Raw genomic sequence first — 21,361 nt, forward strand, 5'->3', positions numbered from 1 at the left:
GCTCACAGAATACATTCGGTGCTCCCTCTTCTTTCTATTCTAGTTATGTATGCTAGGGAAGAAGTGTGTGGTTGGCTAATCCCCTTACTCCTAAGGGAAAGCAGAGTACTTCTTCACAAGAAAGTAGCCTACAAGCACATTTTTGATGAGAGCTTTTTTAGTCCTTGCTTTGCTCATACCCTCAGTTTGCCTGTGACCTTGAGTCAAATAATCTTTTCATTTATTTCCAGCGTAAGTCCCTGTCTGTCACAAAGCTGCAGAGCAGCTGACATTGGAAGCACCCAAAGCTCCTTCCAGTTGTCTAAATAGAGTCTTTCCTGCCTTTCCTGATGAGACAATGTGCAGCAGACATGCACAGCAATATCTACCATGTGTCCTCCTCAATGTTCCCATGTTCTCCTAAGGTGTTGTTAAGTTGACCTGAGTCTTGGTTCGCTAAAGCCCAATCCACAGTAGTTTGAGCCATCTGAGCTGTGCTGATACCCCTGTGCTCTGTCTAGGATATATGCCGTGTGCACTTGCACTATTATCACTGCCTTAAGCATTGCTTTATATAGACCAAGCCTTTTACAACTACCAGTTCTACCTAGAGAGATGCTTGCAAAGTAATGGGTTATGTAGATATTGCAAAATGTAGATTTAATTTAGGATGAATGGCTGATTTATGTGATATTTTTTTCAATGGGAAGATCTCTGTGTGGTCTCTTGTTTTAATTCTTTTTTGTTGTTGCTCTAAACCTTTGCTTTGTTTTTAATTTAAAACAAACAAACAAAACACAGCAATGACTTCTAATGATTTGATTTAGATTTTTATCACCCGAGTCTGGGTGATGCTGCTAAAAACAAAATGAGATGCCAGACAGCATAGGCTTTAAATTTCTGTTTTCTTTTTCACTAACAAGTACCTTCTGTTGATGTAGAAAAGGTAAGAAGAGAAAGATCTAAAGGCTTTTATAATAACATTTTAATTTAAAGAGCCTGCACACTAAGCAGAATCTGAAAGTACACTCTGAGACAGTTTTGTATGTTTTATGTATTAACCAAACATCTGTATCTCATGGAAAAATGGGTACAGGAAGCCTTTCTGTAGGAATCATCTTTTTAAACAATCATAGAATCATAGAATCACCGAGGTTGGAAAAGATCTCCAAGATCATCCAGTCCAACCATCTACCTATCACCAATATTTCCCAATAAAACGCGTCACGCAGTGCAACATCTAAATGTTTCTTGAACACCTCCAGGGACAGTGACTCCATCACCTCCCTGGGCAGCCCTTTCCATCACCTAACCACTCTTTTGGAGAAGAAATTTTTCCTAACGTCCAATCTAAATCCCCCCTGGCTCAACTTGAGGCCATTCCTTCTTGTCCTGTCGCTAGTTATGTGGGAAGAGAGGCCAACCCCCATCTTGCCACAAACTCCTTTCAGGCATTTGTAGAGAGTGATAAGGTCACTCCTTATGTTCAACCTTTTTTTTCTCTTATGCCTTTACACAGGATATGGAAGAGGGTTTTTTGTTTGTTTGTTTGTTTGTTTGTTTGTTTCACTGCTGAATAAATTTACTCTGAAAAAAACAATCTTAGGTAGATGTTCCAGGGATCCTTGAAATGAATATAAACAAAATAGCCTTATTTTTATTTGCAAATCTGGTTCTTCCCAAATCTTTAACCTGTAAGCTTTGAGTTGTTGAACTTCCAAAAGACTTTCAGAAAAAAACCAAACCCAAGTAAGGAAGTTGTAGGAATACATGTGCCAGGCTATGAAAGCAGAGAATGTATGTGTTGCATTGTTATGTTTGTACTTGAAGTAGTTAAGTTCCCAATTCCAGTGTCATTATATATATATAATAATGTATTCATGACATTAAATATTTCACTATCAGCAAAATCACAGTCATGTCTTATGAATAATCAAAGTTTCCAGAATGGTTTAACTTCAGTTTATTTTTTGCTGTAAGTTGCATGAGGTGCACTGTTCTAGCCTCCAAAAGTAACAGGGACACTAAACAGACAGGCTGTTGTAGTAGGCAGCAGTGACCATATTTATCATATTATGATGCACAAAGATGAAACAAATGTAGAAATAGGCTGTTATGAAAAGGAGACATGAGAAGATTATGTATCAGAAAAGTGAATAGGCAGTAATGGCTTTTGTTAGGATGTTGTGACAGCTGGCTAAGTGTTGCGAAATGTGGGCAGACAAAGGAGATAAAATTAGGGATTCATTGGTAATTGGTACTGCTGATAAGGAGCTGTCATTAAGGTTCAGAGTAAGATCTGATAGCAGAGGAAGCTATTCATCGAGCTCAACACATTCAGTTCATTAGCAAACAAAACACTGATCCAGGCAACTGCGAAGAGGGTGGACATTTTTTGCTCACAGTCAGAAAAAAAAGGAAAAGAATGTGTTGCATAAAGATAATGGAGGTAACAGTAGAATGTGTGTAGCATAAACAAGCAAGCATGCATTCATCCAGACAGCAGAAAGGCTAAAAGTTGCAGCACATACTAGAATATGCCGAAAGCAAGGAGCTGTTTGTTAGCATAAATACAAAGGGAAAAATACAAGAACTATAAAATGATAAATTATATATGAAAATTTTGCATGCAGCTACAACAGCATGCGAGGTTACATAACACCAAGTTAAAAATCATGATGCTCTTGCCTCAATTTGACTTCAGTAGAGCTATGACAACTTACCCAGTCCTTAGTCTGACATTTTATACAGTGGTCTGAAACCTACTCCAGAATTTCCAAATAGCTTTATAAGCATTCAGAATATTCAGAATTGCCACTCTAATTCTGATGTCCCACATAGATTTACACATTTCATGGAGCTATAAAATTAATGCTAGCTGAAGGTTTTTCACTGCCTCCCTACTTTTGCATCACCTCTGCTCTAGAAATATTTCAGAGGAGAGTGATCAGGAGTTCTGCAAAAGAAGGAATACTGTTATAAACTGATATGTATTTCTGAATCTGTGTGCGTGTTAAGACAGGGACGGTACAGTTTAGTCATCATGCTTGGTTTCTGTAAGTTTCCTGTATTCATGTCTTGAGTCAGATGACTGTATATTATTTGGCTGATGAAACTGATAAGAGCTGGGTTCTTGTTGATAAATGTGAAATTATCAGAATTTGCTACATATGTGTACAAACTACAAATAATAGGATGTAATCCCATTTCATAGAATCATAGAATTAGCTAGGTTGGAAAAGACCTACAAGATCACCTAGTCCAACCATCCACCTACCACCAACAACCCCACTAAACCATGTCTCCCAACGCTATACCTAAACGTTTCTTGAACATCTCCAGGGACGGTGACTCAACCACCTCCCTGGGCAGCCCGTTCCAGCGTCTGACCACTCTTTCAGAAAAGTAGTATTTCCTAACATCCAGCCTAAATCTCCCCTGGCACAACTTGAAGCCATTCCCCCTCGTCCTGTCACTAGTTACAAGAGAGAAGAGGCTGACCCCCAGCTCACTACAACCTCCCTTCAGGTAGTTATAGAGAGCGATGAGGTCTCCCCTGAGCCTCCTCTTCTCCAGACTGAACAATCCCAGCTCCCTCAGCCGCTCCTCATAAGGCCTGTGCTCCAGAACCCTCACCAGCTTCGTTGCCCTCCTCTGAACACGCTCCAGGGCCTTGATGTCTTTTTTGCAGTGAGGGGCCCAAAACTGGACACAGTACTCAAGGTGGGGCCTCACTAGGGCTGAGTACAGAGGGAGAATGACTTCCCTACTTCTACTGGCAACACTATTTCTGATACAAGCCAGGATGCCATTGGCCTTCTTGGCCACCTGGGCACACTGCTGGCTCATGCTCAGCCGAGCATCGACTAATACCCCTAGGTCCGTTTCCTCCATACAACTTTCCAGCTGCTCTGCCCCAAGCCTGTAGCACTGCCTGGGGTTGTTGCGGCCAAAGTGCAGGACCCGGCACTTGGTCTTGTTGAACCTCATCCCGTTGGCTTCAGCCCAGAGATCCAGCCTGTCCAGATCCCTCTGTAGGGCCTCTCTACCCCCAGGCAGATCGACACTTCCTGCCAGCTTGGTGTCGTCTGCAAACTTACTGAGTGTGCTCTCAATGCCCTCATCCAGGTCATCAATAAAGACATTGAAGAGGACAGGCCCCAGCACCGACCCCTGGGGAACACCACTCGTGACCGGTCGCCAGCTGGATTTAACTCCATTAACCACCACTCTCTGGGCCCAGCCCTCTAGCCAGCTCCTTACCCAGCAAAGGGTGTACCTGTCCAAGCCACAGGCTGCCAGTTTCTCCAGGAGAATACTGTGGGAGACAGTGTCAAAGGCTTTGCTGAAGTCTAGGTAGACCACATCAACAGCCTTTCCCTCATTCACCAGATGGGTCACTTGATCATAGAAGGAGATCAGGTTGGTCAAGCAGGACCTGCCCTTCACAAACCCATGCTGGCTGGGCCTGATCCCCCGGTTGTCCTGCAAATGCCGCGAGATCTCTCTCAGGACAATCTGCTCCATAACCTTCCCCGGCACCGAGGTCAGGCTGACAGGCCTGTAGTTCCCCGGATCCTCCTTACGACCCTTCTTGTAGATGGGAGTCACGTTGGCAAGTTTCCACAATTTAAACACAATTTTCCACAATTTAAACACAATTTCTTGTGTTTAAGCAGGATCCTTGTTTACGTCAAGTGGTTGAAATCACAGGTAGTGATATAATTATGGCAATCTGCTAAATGTTAGCTTATGCAGAGTTTTGTGCCTTAAAATGAATGGTAAGGGATTTAAATTAGTCACACTACCCTAGGTTAAGGTGAGGACCTGTAAGAGTCTTCTGGATTTGTGTATCCAAAGGAAAATTCATGACAAATTAACTATGGGTTTCCTAAAGGACAGCTTGCTATTTTTTATTTGTTCATTCAATTAAATCTAAGAACTACAAAACAAAAAATGCCCTCCAGTGTTCTGAGACTCTGCGGCAGAGATTTGAAAAAGAATATATGTGAGTTATTCAGTTATCCCTGCTACCTCATCAGTAGCAGATGGTTAGGTATTGTCTTGTTTGATTTTTGAAGTTTCCTAACAAAAATATATCTATTTCTATGCCGATCATTGGCCTTATTCACCTTTCTACTGTTTACACTTAAAATGCTATTTTGAAGTGAAAAAAAAATCACTTTTAAAGCATGGAAACCCTTGTCATTGTTCTTCATTGCACTCTGGATGCTATCCAGTGTGTAAATGTTATAAAAAGAATAATGACACAATTTATATTCCTTCTGGATCCAAATTAGCAGGTTCTTTGAGGTAAAATATGGATGAATTTCCCATAACCAGACTGAAGTCACAAACAAGATAGATAAAAAGTGCCTGCGGTTATCTTCAAATGAAGTTACATTGCAATTGTGTCCAATATTCTTTATTACAAGGTGAAGACACTCAGAGCAAATAGAAAGTGATGCTTTTTTCATTCTCTGTAGCCTTTGTTATCATTTTGCCTTGTAATCTTACATACGTATATGAAGCCAAAAAAAACATCTCCTTTTGAAAATGGTATTTTAAACAATTTATAACCTTTATTTCCTAAGAAAGCTATTTAACATTTTAAATATACTGGGCCTAGAGGTATTATTTTATTGTTTTCTCGTTTTATTGTTTTTGTTTTAGTAGCTAGAAATACATGGCGTCATCTAACTGCATCAAGACTCTTGCAATGTTTGTGGTTACCAACAAATTACATGGCCAGAGCCAGCACCCCATCCAACATGCTCCCCTTGTACATAGTTTGCTCTTTTTTACTCTGTGTTTTGCTCTTGGAAAAAGCTATGGCTATTCTCACTTCCCAGTGCAACCATCTGAGAAGCCTGGGTCTGATTACATTTCACTCTTTCTCGAATAATTTTTTATAAGGAAGTATAATATCCGATAGGACCTGGCTTTCTTTTCATGGTCCCCAATATATTGCACATCATTCATGTCATACAGACTATGTCTGTCATTACCTTCTTGATTGTACCTTACAAGTTCCGAGTATCCAGGTCAACAACTGCATGCTCAATTTCCTTTCTGTAATGGGAATGCGTCTTTTTTTTTTTTTTACTTGAGATTGTAGAGTACATTTTACACACCAATCCTTAATTTGGATGGGAAAATGTTCCTGTACCTAACAGTACAGACCAGTCTGCAGTAATGCAGGTATGGAAGTATATCTTATGTCTGAGTTCTGCTATCCTTCTTTGCTGTTTGGGCATATTCTACTACATATGTCCAAACATAATTAAATTGTTAATACTATAATTATCAAGAGAAATTACTGTCAAAATGTTGTCAGAGTAGAGTGAAGTACTTTAACTACAATTTATCTATTTGTTATTTTAAACTTTATGCTACTACAAGCTTTACTGTACAAATCATGGATTATTTCTAATGAAAAATGTGCATAGTTTTTTTCTAGATGTGTTATCTTCCATACAAGATTTTTTTCTTTCCAAAATATTTCAAAGTATATTATAAGCTTACTTAAAAGTTTAAAGCATGCTTGGAACAAATTCTAGTGATTTTATTTCACAGAACTGCTTGAAATGAATGTCCGATGTTTACAAAATACGATATTTAAATAAGCTGAACATGAAATATATTGCAAATGCTAACATTTTCCACCTGAAACTATCAGATACATAAATTGTAATCAAGTTAGATGTCAGTGTATTATTTTTACTGTTATCTCTGTGCAAAATGATTTGGAAAAAAAAAACACATAGAAGCCTTTAGTATACTTGCTTCTCTTGCTACAGCTTAGCAAGTATGTGTGTTCTGAAAATGGTATCAAATCTAACATAGCCGAGTACAGCTGGACGTGAAATAGGCAATATAATCAATTGAATCAATAGCAAGTGCATTCAAAAGTTTATTTTGAAAGGCACTGAAGTAAACTGAGAAGCTGGATAATGAAATGAAATAGCAACATTTTAAATTCATCTACTTATTTTGTAGGTGTCTGTTGGTATTATTTAAATATACGTTACTATGAAGGAAAACTCCATCCTAATTGAAATTTATATATACTTTCAAAACAGAGAATTTGTGTTAAAAGAAATCAAAGGTCATGCTGAGATGCTGGAGTGATTGGCAGCAACATGAACCATAGGATAGATGTAAGATAGTCATTCCTTTTCCTCACCTAGCCTGTAATAGTCTTGCATGCTATTTTGTCATTTCATCCCATTCTGTTATTCACAAGCACGTCGTGTGAAGAAGCCATACCAAAATGAAAGGAGAAATGTGGGCTGTGAAATGTGTACATAGCATTACAGTATTTTTCTTAGCTAGTTCATCGGGCAACAGAAAAACAGCCTCGAACTCTCTTGTTGAAAAGGAATAGGTTTAAAAACACATTGGCTCTGAACTCACTGTGGCATAATATCCTGAATTATGTTTCATTGCTTAGAAATAGTTTTTAACATTAGCTTTTTTCCAGAAGAGGATTCAAGAATGTCTTCACACTTTCATATATTAAGGTGACTACATGCTTTCTAAACTTGTATTACTTCAATTGTTCGTATGTTCTCTAAAGTTTCTGTTTAAAGTTTATCTTTCTCACATCATCTGATCAACTTCTGCATTTTTCTTTTTTTTAGATTTGGTATATTTGAATGCAGAGGAAAATTACTGTTAAAGATTAACAAATTAACTAAAAATCGTAGTTCTTTCTATGTTTATTATACTTAGATCAGTAAACCTGTTCATAGGCCTTCAAAAAGCCTGATGCCTTTGTAAAATACACATATTTAAGGAAAGTGGAAATGAACAGAAGTCTTCATAATAGTTCCTCTTTGAAGTCTGATCTTGTTAATTTTTGTGTACAGTCCAGCTGACAATATCTTTCTTTTTTTAACTGTAAAACAAAGGGCAATTGCATAGTTGTTGAAATAATTCTTGTCTTCTTGATGAAATTAATTTGATTTTGATTGAAGAAAAACTTGAGAATTTTGTTGCTCTGCATGACTTTACGCTTCCCCTGGTACAGCTAGGCCAAGTGATCAAGAAAGGGAACTCAGAGCTGAGCTGCTCAGCACTGTTAATGGGACTGCTCCAAGTGGATTTTTTTTCTCTTTTATTGTATTCACTTTGTTTCTAATATCTTTCACTTCAGAAGTTTTGTGTATGCATTAACCAAAACAAAACATGCATTAAGGTTAATTTAAATGAATAGAATGGTCTGCTGTTTTAGGTTCAGGTGAAAAACAAACAAACAAAAATTCCATAGCAACTGGTATACTCATGGTTTGTTTTTGGTTTTTTTTTTCCACATACTCTAAAGATAGATTTAATTGTAACAGAAGATCCAAATACAATGTCAACAGGCACAGTTTCCCTGAAGGCTGCGACACAGAAAATGTCTGTTATTATTAAGATCTAGCTGTAACACATGCATCTGTTAATCTTCTTGTATGTGCCGTAACAGGTTGTTTGTAACTGAAGGCTGAGTCAAAGAAAGAATTTCTTTCTTATAAGAACCTTCCATGAATCCTGGCTATCTTTGATTTTTGAAGATGAGAGCCTTTATACATTTATGTGACCTTTCATTTAGAGAAACAGTCTAGCTCTTTCGCTGGCTTTTTGTATTTCCTGGTTCCTAAGAGAATTTACTCAAAGTGAAACAGTGTGCTTAACGCCTCTAAGATGCATCCTTTAACATTCATTTTAGAGAGTTTTAATGAAATGCATTGCAGGTATCTGAAGAGGGGGAAAACAAGTCATGAGCAACAAACCACAATCTTCCAACATATTTTGCATCCCATTCAGGCAGATGTTTCGCCTCAAGACATGTAAAGTGAATGGATTTGATTCTCTCTTGGTCTCCCTGCAATTCGAACTGGATAGATGAAAGAAGCTTAGCAGGAAATTAGCAAAATGAAGGAACTAGATAAAAAAAAGAAAAATGCTGGAGAATATTGTAATATGTAAATCTGTGACTAGTTATATTTTCTACCAATCTGTTGTATAAATTCTACTAAAATATGGACATGGTTATAGCTTATCTACAATGATGTGATAACTCTATCAAGTGAGATTAATAATTCTAATGATAGGTGAGATATATTTCATTTGTTTACAAATCTAAGACTAGAGTCTCAGAATCTTTGATGAGTCTGAATGAATTAAGAACTGAAAGTTGTTTCTTTCATGCTGTAGTGTACTGGATACATTGTGTGATTGCAAGGTGAATATTATTGCCTTAAAAAAGAGCAATGGTATTAAAAGTCAGTTGAATCTGGCAGTTGGTTGGCAGGCCCAGGGCAAACTCTGAAGTATTTTAATTAATTCCCCAAACTTTATTGCAGTCCCTTAAAATGGCACTGTCTACTGTGTCAGTACAGATGGCAAGATAGTTAAGTACCTCAGAATAATAACCCAGAAATACCACATAAGATGTTGAGCAAATCAGTTAGGAAATGCAGATGCAGGCATATGCCTGAACACTGGGCACTCTGTAAATCTGAGAAGTGCAACCCTATGAGCAGAAAGCAACTAACTCCACTTATGTGAGAGCAGAACACAAGGGCTGCATACATACTACACATTCTGTGACAGTGAATGACTAAGCTGGCCTCATCCTTACTAGAAAAACACCACAGGAAGGAAAAAAGTTTGTGTTAAGTATTATTGGAAAATATTTTGATCACCAACTCAAGACAAAGGAGATCTGACTTTATTTCTTTCTGCAGGAGGTAAAGGCCAAATTGTTTTCTTTTCTTCCATCTTGGAAATACGAAGGACTAAAATGACAGTCTTTTAAACTTTTAAAATATTTTTTATACAATTCTCTGGGTAAATTTTATTTACGTAATAGCAGTAATAGCGGTTTCTGAAAGACAGATTAAAAGGGCTATAGAAGGTGGGAGAAGAATTGCCTTTTTTTTGGCACAACAGCCAAGAATGGTACTACAACCATAAATGTTGCCAGCAGAGCCCATCTGTTAAGTAACAGAGTAAATCAGATGCTTCAAGTTTCCAACGATCTCAGGAAGGGAAAGCACTGAGAAAAGGTGAATAGAGGCAAGAGGGTCACCTGAATGGTCCAACAGAACTGTTTCTCAGTAGAATCTGCTCATGTGTTAGTCCCTTCCTATTCAGCAAAGTGAGTGTTCACATCACTTAAAATGAACACAATATTTATGCCCCTGGCTGTCTAAGTTTAGACTTCCAAAACTTCACAGGTAATGTACTCCAAGGTGCAAATGTGACACTTCTGGAGCCTGGTTCTTGAAAGATTTTGGTGTCTGAGATCTTCTGAATGCTTGTTTTTCAGGTATACCGCTACCTTAGGACAACAACTGGGAGCTTTAGACCTTCAGTTCTTTTATTTCGAAATAAATGAGAAAAAAAAAGTAGAAATTACATCTTGAACGCAGATATATTACTTTGCAAGCATGCATGAGATCTTTGAAGGAACAATCTCATTTCTCTGATTAATCCGGGCTCTGCTACTTTCAGTGATTCTTTCCCGTGTCTACTGTGAGTGTTTTTGTGTGATTTTATGTGAGCGATGATTGAAGATTCATGCTCTTGTTTGGCTTTTCAGTTATTCTCAGTCATTTTTGTTGTTTCAATAGCGTCCTCTGTAAAATATTAATGTTCCATAAGTCGTTACTTGAGGTGCATCAGTGATTTAACTGGTCTCAATAGCTTCTCAATTGCAGATGTTCGGTGAGATGTCTTGTACATTCCCCAGATTTAGCCATTGCCTGTCCTTGAAATCACAAAAATCTCTGACAGCTGCTTGCGAATTCCCAAGAGCACCCATAGTAAAGGGGAAGTTACACTATACTTATATATATGGTATAGATATATCCTATTCTGTCACACCAGTATTTTGTAGAGATGTAACCACTTCGTGCAACTGCTGATGTGCCTAAGACTTTATTTCAGACAAGGGCATGCGGAGAAAGCATTGTGCAGAAGATACACTACTGTCATTTTCATTGCTGCCTTGCGTCTTGTACATTTTTGGAGCTTTGATGTGACTCAAACCATTTTGGCACATGTTAAGACGATGTCTTAATGTCCTGTGTTCTTCCTAATGTAAAACTGCATATTGGAGCTGGTAATCAGACATGAGAATTTAGGCGTTTTACAAGGCTTCATGTACAAGACTACTGATTGCTCTCTAGTTGTTTTATTGGGACATCACTTTTCCCCAGCACATATATCCAATGTCAAAATCACACAGGATTTTACACTGTCAGGTTTTTATTAGCAGCCTTCGTAAGCTTTTCCTTGCAGGTGCTCTAGTCTGTTAATTGTCATGAGGAGTTGCGATCCAAAATAGTTTCATTATTAATATTAAAAAAATAAAAAGGAAAAAGAATCCTGCTTGATCGGTTCACACTAGAGAACCAGTCAGAGAATTTCAGTGTAGAAAAATACTGAACTGAAACTCATAAATGTGTAATTCCTCTAATGCACTGCATATTTGAACTTCAAGAAATCTTGGAGTTACTTTTAGAACAAGATTCCTTACCTACCTACCAAATTTCAAAAGCTATATTACTGCCTTTTGTATGAAAAATACTAATGAGAGAAAATATGATGCAAATGTGGTCTCCCCAGTAGAGAAAAAAGTAATAATACAGTGGAGCCCTTTTCTATTGAACAGACTGACACAGTAAATGTTTTTAAACCCCTGGATATCTTTATTTAACTTTTTTTCTGTCTTTCAACACAAAAAAGGAATTCATATTGCATATTCTGAACAATAGTTTTATGAATGCTATTTTAAAGGATGTATCATTCTATGCATTCATAACCATATAATTCTCTTTGTAAAATAAGACCATAATTCACAACTGTGTAGAGCAAAACATAAAAATAAAAAATGTAAATATATATATCTATGTTATCTGTACAATGAAGCATGCATCTTCAGTGCTCACTAAAAACTTTTTGTTGTATGTCTTTATTTCTCCATCAGAAGCTATGTTGACACATGGCAGTCCTGGAGTAGGTTTTCAGAAAATGGTGACCAGAAAGAAGCAGAATGTGGCTATATCTGTAAGTTACTTTGGATGTAAACTTAGTTTTACTAACCTGTTGTTAAGAAAAGATATTTGGAATGAACTGTTTTGACTGTCATTTTGTTCAAGTCTTGAAAATATATTCATCTTTTTTACAGAAATTGCAAAACTGTTAATTCCTTCAGTCAGTTATACTGAATTATTGGAATGAGTTATTTTCAAGGGATACTTAAGGAAACTGGCAGAATACTGACTTTATTTACCTTCATTTTACTTTTTGTTGTAAAAAAGTGAAAACCATATTTAGTTTACTAGATGTGTATTGGTTCTGTACTGCTTGCGTATCTTGAGCTTATTGGCATCAAATGCTGAAGTAATATTGAGGGACTGTCAAGATGCCACACTACCACGTTCTACATTCAGGGCATTGTGTTTTGTGAGCCATTAATTATTCAGTAAATGCATTATATAGACATGCAGTAACAAATATAATTTGAAATCAGATTTGCAGAGAGTAGAAATTCAGTTTCTAACCGTATGTTAACCACTGTAGAAGTTTATAGTTCAGCACACCTACCATTTGTCTTTCTGCCTACAAAGAGTAATTTTCAGCTATTTCTTAGGATTATGTACACGGTATTTAGAAAATTGCTAATGGGTGAGGTTCAAGCACGTACAGTTCAACACTGAGCTTATTACTACAGCCTTTATAAGAACTTTTGAAACTGTCTAAACCTAGATGATCCAGAGCAGCTGCTTGGATGTGTCTCACAATAATAAAAGTTAGAGATTATGTAAGAATACAGGAAAAAGACTTAAGTAAATTAAAAGGGAAATTTGAAGAGAATTGCTTAGAATGTATCCACTATATTGAAGTGTATAATCCTGGATTAGCTCTATTTGTTACCAGCCTCTGTTCATGTTATTTGACATTTTGTTGGTAAATGATTTTTCAGAGTTTTACATCACTTAAATAAGCACTTCTTGATGAGATATGTAAGGATACAGTAGAAAAAGATGAATTTTAAAATATTTTCAGTAAGCAAAGGATTTCCAAATTACAAATTATTCATACAAATGAAAGTCTTCCTGTTAAAAAATAAATAATTTAAAATATAAATATATTACAATAAAATGGGAAAGATCAAATGCTTATAATTGCATTTCACATAAGAATAAAAACCTTTAACCTAGAAATGGTAAATATTTGCTCATATAAAATATATTAAGATGATTAAAATGTGCATATCTGAAGATTTTTAAGTACTCTTCCCTTCACAGACGTTTGTTGGACATTAGCAGATAAGTAAAAACAGATGGAAAAAGTGAGCAGTGCCACTCCACTGACAGTACTACTTTCCTATCTCTTTTCCAGGTACATCCACTTTGTTCCTCTGTATCAATTTCAACTTTTCTAGAAGGCGCCAATGGAGAAAAAGCTGTAAATTTCATATCAGCCTATCTGAGAAACTCAAATGAAACTTCAAGATCAGTCATCACAATGCATCTCCCATTTCTTTCTAAAGAAAGGTTTGAACCCAGCTAGTTCTGTACCATTTTTTTAATTAGAAGTGGTTGCAAACCGGAACTATGTGCATTTCCCGACTGCAGAACTTGAATGCCCAGCCTGATACATTCTCTGTCTTGGCTTGGGTTCATGCTTGTGAACATGACACAAATAACAGCAGACTGTTAGCAGCTTCTGAGAAGCCTTCAAGATCTTAAGGATTTGCGTATTTTTGTGGCTGATTTTCACAATTTGATGGGCTGCAAAAAATTCCTTGCCCTGGAGCAAGACTTGTGTAGAGTGATGGCTTCATCAACTAGTAGTTTTTGTACGTGTAAGAAAGAACAAATCTTGAAAAAATGAAAGCGAGACAATGCTTATGGCTCCATAACCATAACGCCTTCAAGCATAAGTGTCCATGAGAAAAATATTCTAAACGTTAAATCCCCCAAATACTTTATTGCTTTCAAACATACCTAGAAAGTGCGTGTGCCAATGGCTCAGTCTGTGTCTATTCTACTTTTTTAGTAGTTATGATTTTATAATACACTTATTTTACATCAGTGCACTTCAGTATTCTGAGTCATATCATCATGCTCCCTCAGTCCAAGTAGTTCTACTTGAGAGCGTAAAGACTATCAGCTTATGTCTTCCTCATGCATAAGATTGATCAAAGTAAACCATTAATCAAATAGATATGAAAATTAGAAATAATAATATGAGGTGTTAGATAATACAATCTGCATGCAATAGCAGCTTGATCTCTCAGGAAATTAAAATAATTTAACAGAAAGGCCATATTTAGCAGACTGCATGATGGAATTAAGAATGAAAATCTAGCCTATTAATCATGCAAGAAAATGCAATTAAATTATATTTGTTAATTTCATAGTGAAGAGTTTTTAATTAAATCATTAACCATTTGCTTGAGTCTTCAATTCTGTGCAATTATAATTCAGATATGAATGAAATGACATTTTTTAGGGGTGAAAAAACATTCTCCATACAGTTTATTTCATTTCTTATAAAACTTTCTTTGGAAAAAAAAAAGGCACAGATCTCAAACTCTCTATCAGCTTGTCTTCTCGTGGTTCCTTTGGTTCTCTGATCTAATTAATCCAAAATAATAGGTATAACAGCATGTTAGAAAAGTCACACCTTTAAAATTTTTTTTTGTATATATGTGATGAAAGTGTTGAATTGTCTGTGTATTTCTGGAAACAAGTGTTTTAATGTGAATGGAGGACAGCTGGAATACTGTGTTTGTAATGGCAAGTGGTAGTTTGGAGCACTTTTTAAGGCTTCAAGGTTACTTTGCCAACCTGAACATTGCAAACAAACGTAAACTGGAAATTAATCCCAATAACATTACAGATTTGAATATGAAATGAAAGAAAAAATGAAGAATAAACATTTGATCTCAGTATTTCTGTTGAGACATTCAAAGCCATCATTGCTAACAAGTAAATAATTTTCAGTCTTTTGGAAGATCCCATCCCTTCTAATTGGAGATAGGATGAGACAGATGAGACTAGAGAGATGTACTTTTTTGATGAGAGATTAAATTGTTCTATGATCTCCAAAGAATGTTAAGTAAGATTAGCTCAGTTATTTTTTTATATACAAAGTTGAATTCATGCTAGAACCTTCTTTAGAAGAAATTCATACAGAAACTCTATTTGTCCACTTGTTTTCACAAAAAATATAAGAACTAAACTTCTCTGAAACCTCAGTTCCATTGATGTTTTGCGTGATTGAAACTTGACACTACTTTTAAAACTTTTTTTCATTCAGGTTAGAGAAGAACTGAAAAACAGATAGATAGTATAAACACACATGTGCGCGCACACACACAGAAATTATGAAATATGTATTATGAAAATACATATTTCTTGTTTACTCAGGGAACAAAGCTTAAAAACCTATGTATGTTGCTCCAAAAGTAATAGCTCCTATTATTTTTTTCCGACGGAAACTACAACAGATACAAAGACCACAATAACAGTATTTGATAAAGCAAATTCTCAGCTACAGAACATTATTTTTTAACGTAGTCACCAACATTAGCTGTGCATTTTCACCAGCAATGAACGAGAGCATGCCAAACTTGTAACAATTTGCACCAGCTGAGATGATCCACTGTTTCACAGCTGCTGTGATGGCATCATTGCTAGGAAAATATTGCCTGCACAGTCTATCTTTCATTGTCACATGACAGCAACATGTAATGGGATATCGGCAGGAAGGTTCAACCTCTGCTGTCATATCCTGATCATCCATCTCTGGCATTGTGGGTCAACATAATAAAATTGGAGGCATTACTTATGGAACAGCCCATTGTTTACAACGGTGCTTCACATAAGTTTTGCTGACCTTTGGTTGCTTGTAAATGAGAAGAAAAATCTAGATATTAGCAAAACAAGTAAAAGAATCTAATGTCAAGCTGTTAAACCAAAGCGAAACACAAATATTGTTCTTGCTTGCATAAGAGGAGTTTTTTCCAGTAAAGACATGGATATAGTCACATTAAAGTCCCAGGAAAAAAAAACTGACATTTCTTGTTATCTGTATGAAATTCAGGGCAAAGGCATGGGGTGGAAGGGTTTAAAAATATTGGAGTATTCATCAAAACAAAGGTTGATAGAAGATGCGTTTCTTTCATAAATACAGCCTAAAGACACAAATAAATGTCTTTGCTCTCATTATGAATGCTCCCCACTCATTACAGAAAGAGTAAGATAACTAAAAGATAAGATTTTTATGTCTTAAACTATTGACTAGATAAGGTACTAATTAATAATGTGAATTTACTCTTACCTAATTCTAACTGCCTTTGAAGTTATGAACCTAGTGTAAGTATGGCTATATCATGAATAAGAATGTATTTAATCTAAGATGATATACTCTATCTAGATAATAACTCAGGATGGATTGGTCCCTAGACAGTGATCTAACTTATTAGACATTTTAGTCTGAGAGAAACTGTTGCTTCAAGGTGCTTCTGACTCCCTCCGTTGACTAAAGGAATTCTAATAAGGAAAAGAAGCAACTTAATTTTTTAGATAGCAAAAATTAGATGAGCTGACTGCTCCCCCTGAATCTGAAAATTCACAAATGTTTTTCAAGACCAGAGCTGGAATTAGATTCTGTATTAATTCCAGTATTAATTTCAGTTTTACCATGGATTAGTTTATCTTGACTTATCTCCAGTTTTATCTGGATTAACTTCAGTTTTACCTTGAGAATACGTATGTTTTCCACATATTAATGGAATCTGATTTAAAAGATTGATCCCAGCAATTTGCAATGCCAAAATGATACTTAGGAATTTGGATCATAATATAGAGAAAAAATTGCAGTCTTAGATAGATGTGATGAATATAACTGCACGGCTGTGTTATCAAGGTTTGCCATATTTGCCTTCCAAAAAAATCCCAAACTTTTAAATTTTTTATTAATTATAAGTCCAATAATATTTGCATACAAATATATATATGTTCCATCCCATTCATCATGTTATTTGAAAACATGTTGATCTTTTTCATTTGCTTGTTTCGTATGACAAATATTACTATTGAAGGAATCTCATATTTCTAATTTCATACTTAGAAAATAGAAATAAGATATAAAACGTGTTCTAAAGATAGATAATTTCTAAATTCTGAATTTCCTTCAGAATAACATTCTCCAGTGATTTGGAACATCTGTTTATTACTAAGTAATTTCTTGCTTTAGTACTGGAATGTAAAGACTATATTTCAAAATATTCTCGAGTATCTTCCATCTGAATTCTGCTGAAGGTGCATTCCCAGCTTTCTCAACTCGACATTTACACATTTTTGTAATTTTAATAGGAGTGTATGATCGTGCATTGTGTCCTTTATCCCAGTGGATTTTTTTCCTTCTATTTTGTTTGTTTCTCTTATCTGATAACAGAGTATATTAAATATATCTGTCCTTGTTTTACAACTATTTATTATTTGTAGGGGACAGGAAATAGAAATACAAAATTAATTTTCATTTTCAATTATCCTTGCCCTGAGAAAAAGTTGCTAATGATTGCATATTTTTTTCTGCTTCAGAGAAGGAAATGAGATTATATCATATTACATTGGTTAGAAATTCACTGCTAATATGAAACATTTCCTTATTAGAAAAAAAGAAAAACAAAGCAACAAAAAAGCCAACATTTGATTTCCTGTGTTGAATGAGTTAGGAACTCTCTGTCTCTCTGAAGGCAAGTACAGTCAGGGTTTCTATCACTGTTAGTATACATCAAAATTAAAGTGTGCGACAAACTACATGAAACAACTCAGACAATGGTTTGCTGTATTGGATTAAATTTCTTCCACTTTATTTGTATGTGTGTGAAATCTTTTGACATCAAAGTTCAAAAGAGTGAAGGTAGGGCAATATTAAGAGACTTTTGATTGAAATAGAAAATGTCTTCTTATTTGTGTTGTTTTTTTTTCCGGAAACAGTAATACCAGATATGTTTCTGTTACAGAATTTGGGAAACTTATTTTCAGAGGCAAAATCAAGCCAAATAATATCTGTGCTAAAGGTATTTATGCTACTTGAACTTTTCAGTCCTCCTCAACAAGATTACTTCTGAGATGTAGGGGATTAATAATTGTAAAAAAAAAAAAAAAAAAAAAAAAAAGAAATTTAAGATTGTTAATGAGATTTAGAAGGTTGTTTAAGTTCTCAGCTTCTCCTTTAGTTTGGGTTATTTATTTATTTATTTAATTATTTATTGAATTCTGTAGCTGCTTTTCTAGTATTGTCTTAAAGTTTGAGATCTTAAATTGGCTATCTTCATGATACTGTTTTGTTTTCTGCATAAGGAAATGCAAACAATTCCTCAGTTCCATTCCTCTGTAGCCTTCACAGCATGACGGACTTCCTAAAATGAAGTTGTGGACAGTAAGAAGAAGTTAACTCTAAAACATGTTGTATGGGAAAACATGCTTCTAATTTTTTTTTCTAGAAAAATAAAAGTATTTATTATTTCTCTCTTTCTTAATGCTTTTGATGTTCGCACTGAATTCAAATGTAACAACAGAATCAAATGGATGCTTTTCTAGCTTAAGTCATGAAAGTAAACTGTTTTTAATGGAAGTTTATCATGCCCAACTGAGTGGGCACCTCAGTGCTTTTCCGATTAAGCCTTTTTGTCTACAAGTTCAATGCTGTTACTGTTAACTGACTTCAAGAGATAATTCAGAGTATATTGAAACAGTATGTAGATAAGTAATAAAAATGGCAGCTATGTTGCCTGATCATCAGTGCAAATTCTAGCACTAAAATGTTTTTTAAATGCCTGAAAATTCCAAATTATCTAGACATCTGAATTAAGTGATTTAATACTTCAGATTTAATAGCTCAATATTGTAGGTGTGCAATATGATTTCAACCTTTCATGCACACCATCATGCAGTGAGAATGATCTTGATAGAAGTCCTGTAGTAGGAACTTTAAGTTACTGTAAGCAATGTTGCTCATATTACCATGCTGTCATGGGAAATGATTTTGGTTAGCTATACATAAGGTATAATAACCTAAAATAACCAATGTAACTAAATGCTATTTGATAGAGTAAATTCTCAGCCAGTGCAACTGAGCAGTTTTTGTGTGTATATGTATGCTGAGTGGAGACAAAGGAGGAGAAAACTCTTCCCAGCTCTTCAGAGGTACTTGGTTTATGTGTCCTGCTCTCCAGACAATGCTAAAAAGTTAGAATAGATATACTCTATTCTTCATTGCAGGTATGAATGAGAAGAAAAATCCTGTATTTCCATCTCCCTCATTGTACATCTGTGAGGCATTTAGGCAAAATGCGTGCTATCTATAAATCAGCACGAGAGTGGGTAGGTGGAAGCAGGATCATTCTAAAGGGGAAGAGAATTTCATGATGAATGGAGTGTGGGTGTACACACACATTTACTGAAACTATGTTAGCCACTGTCTGAAAGAAACAAAAAGAAAAAAACATTTATGGCAAAAAAATCTAATTTCACAATTAATTGAAAAAGTATTATCTGATTAAATATAAGCAAACTTGCATAAATACACCTGAAACCTATCAAATAATAAAAAATAAATTCTCCCTTACTCTGGTGTTGCCAGTTTACTGAATCCTTCGTAACAGCAATATACTCTTAGTGTACTTTAGCACATTCTTGTTGTCTCAGCTGTAAAGGTCAGATGTTTTACATGACTGTAGTATTTCCTTAGTGTAAAAAGCATGAGAAAAAATTTAATATATAAATAAATTTTAAAAAATCACATAAACGCAGATTGGTGCAAGAAATAAAAATAAAGATACAGGTGAGATTGTAAGTGATGAGTATTCACTAAGAAAATGGTAAGAAGAAACATGGCTTAGTCCTGCAAGTTTAAATAATAATCTAATATTTCTAGGGGCTGAAATATCAGAGAAAAATACTGCAGTATTTGATCATTTATTAACAATCAGTTGATCCAAATGGAAAATATCTAAGGATTGCTTTATTGTTGACGTACAAAGGGAATTAATAATAAAAATATACAACTTTATTTTAAAAATATAGCAATATATCATGTTTTAGCTAGGACAACAGGCATTTTCTGGGGAATTACAGATTTGTATGCTTATAATGGAGTTTATTTCAATCAGTTCTGTGCTTTGTGAAGTGCGCTTCAATCCATGACAGCAAGTGAGGAACCAAAGAACCGGCTCTCAGCAGCAACTTATTGATTGAACATTAATAGTTGGGATATTAGGTTTTACTCATGGCAGAAGAAATGTGTCTGACAAGAAACTGAGAACTGCCCTGTGGGTGAGCATGAGCAGACCAGCAGACAGATGACTGAGGGGTGAGACTGCCAGAAAAGATGGAAGAAAAGCTGCTTTCCACAGCTTTGCATGTGTCTCACATGCTTGGTAGCCTAGGAGAAGCTCTATTAGGAATTAGTAGGAATCACAAAACTAATGCTGGCTACCAAGTCAAGCAAGTCAAAAAGGCACAAAACAGTGGAGTTTCTGGCACATTATAGGAGCAGTAATAGAGAAAGAAATATGATCGTTGTGTAACATTGAGCAATCAAAAAATGAGCAATCTTGAATGTGATTGCAGAGTGTGACTGGTGCTCGAAATGGCTAAGGACATGCTTAGAAGCTAAGTTTCAAGGGATCCGTGTTAGTCTGACTGTAGTCTTATGTTTTTCCTAGATGTTTTCCTGGAAGCAGTCTTCATCAGCAACTCTATCTGAGTTACGGACTATTCATTTGATTGTAGAAATAGAGGTTAAGGTGTAAAAAAAAACAGGCAGATGCTGATGTTCTGAAAAAAACATACTTATAAATAAGCTTAATATATATGTAGAAATATACAAATGCTATTTCTTGAAGCTAACAAAATAGAAAACCTTTAATGGGTACTTTATCATCTCAAAGATTTTTAGGCTTCTTTAATGCAGGTGAAATTAAGTGTGGTCAGGTTTAAACCATTTTTTTTTCCTAGCAGAGTCAGAGGATATGTAAGAAAATTTTATTGTAAATCAGTGCAGCTAGATTATTTCAAATCTTTGTAGCTGGTTGCTGGACTTTTGCTTGTTTGTTTTATGTTTGTATTTTTTGAGAGTTAAAACTCTTAAAAGTGTTGACAAAAGAAAGCACAGAAAGTTATTTGTCAAAAAACTTTCACTCCTGTTGATAGAGGTCTATCACTTTCATTAGTGAAGTTCCAAAAGAAAAAGAGAGGAGAAGAAAGAACAGAGAAAAGGAAATGAATATCAAGATTATGATGGGTGACAGTCTCTTACAAAGCTGCTATGGAATTCAGGCTACGGGGTGATTTTCTAGCCTCTT

At 35.5% G+C, this 21,361-nt stretch overlaps 1 long non-coding RNA gene across 2 annotated transcripts in view; it reads left to right on the forward strand.

Annotated features, from left to right (window-relative positions):
• Positions 1-21,361, forward strand: part of LOC110397490 — a 264,908-nt gene that overhangs the window by 198,299 nt on the left and 45,248 nt on the right. For both annotated transcript variants that reach the window (XR_002437805.1, XR_002437804.1), the window contains 4 exons: positions 10,298-10,503; positions 11,960-12,039; positions 13,378-13,532; positions 18,017-18,073. This is a non-coding gene — a long non-coding RNA (uncharacterized LOC110397490). The remainder of the gene's footprint in view (positions 1-10,297; positions 10,504-11,959; positions 12,040-13,377; positions 13,533-18,016; positions 18,074-21,361) is intronic.

The sequence above is a fragment of the Numida meleagris genome, chromosome 4 (assembly GCF_002078875.1).
Source record: "Numida meleagris isolate 19003 breed g44 Domestic line chromosome 4, NumMel1.0, whole genome shotgun sequence".
Taxonomy (NCBI): domain Eukaryota; kingdom Metazoa; phylum Chordata; class Aves; order Galliformes; family Numididae; genus Numida; species Numida meleagris.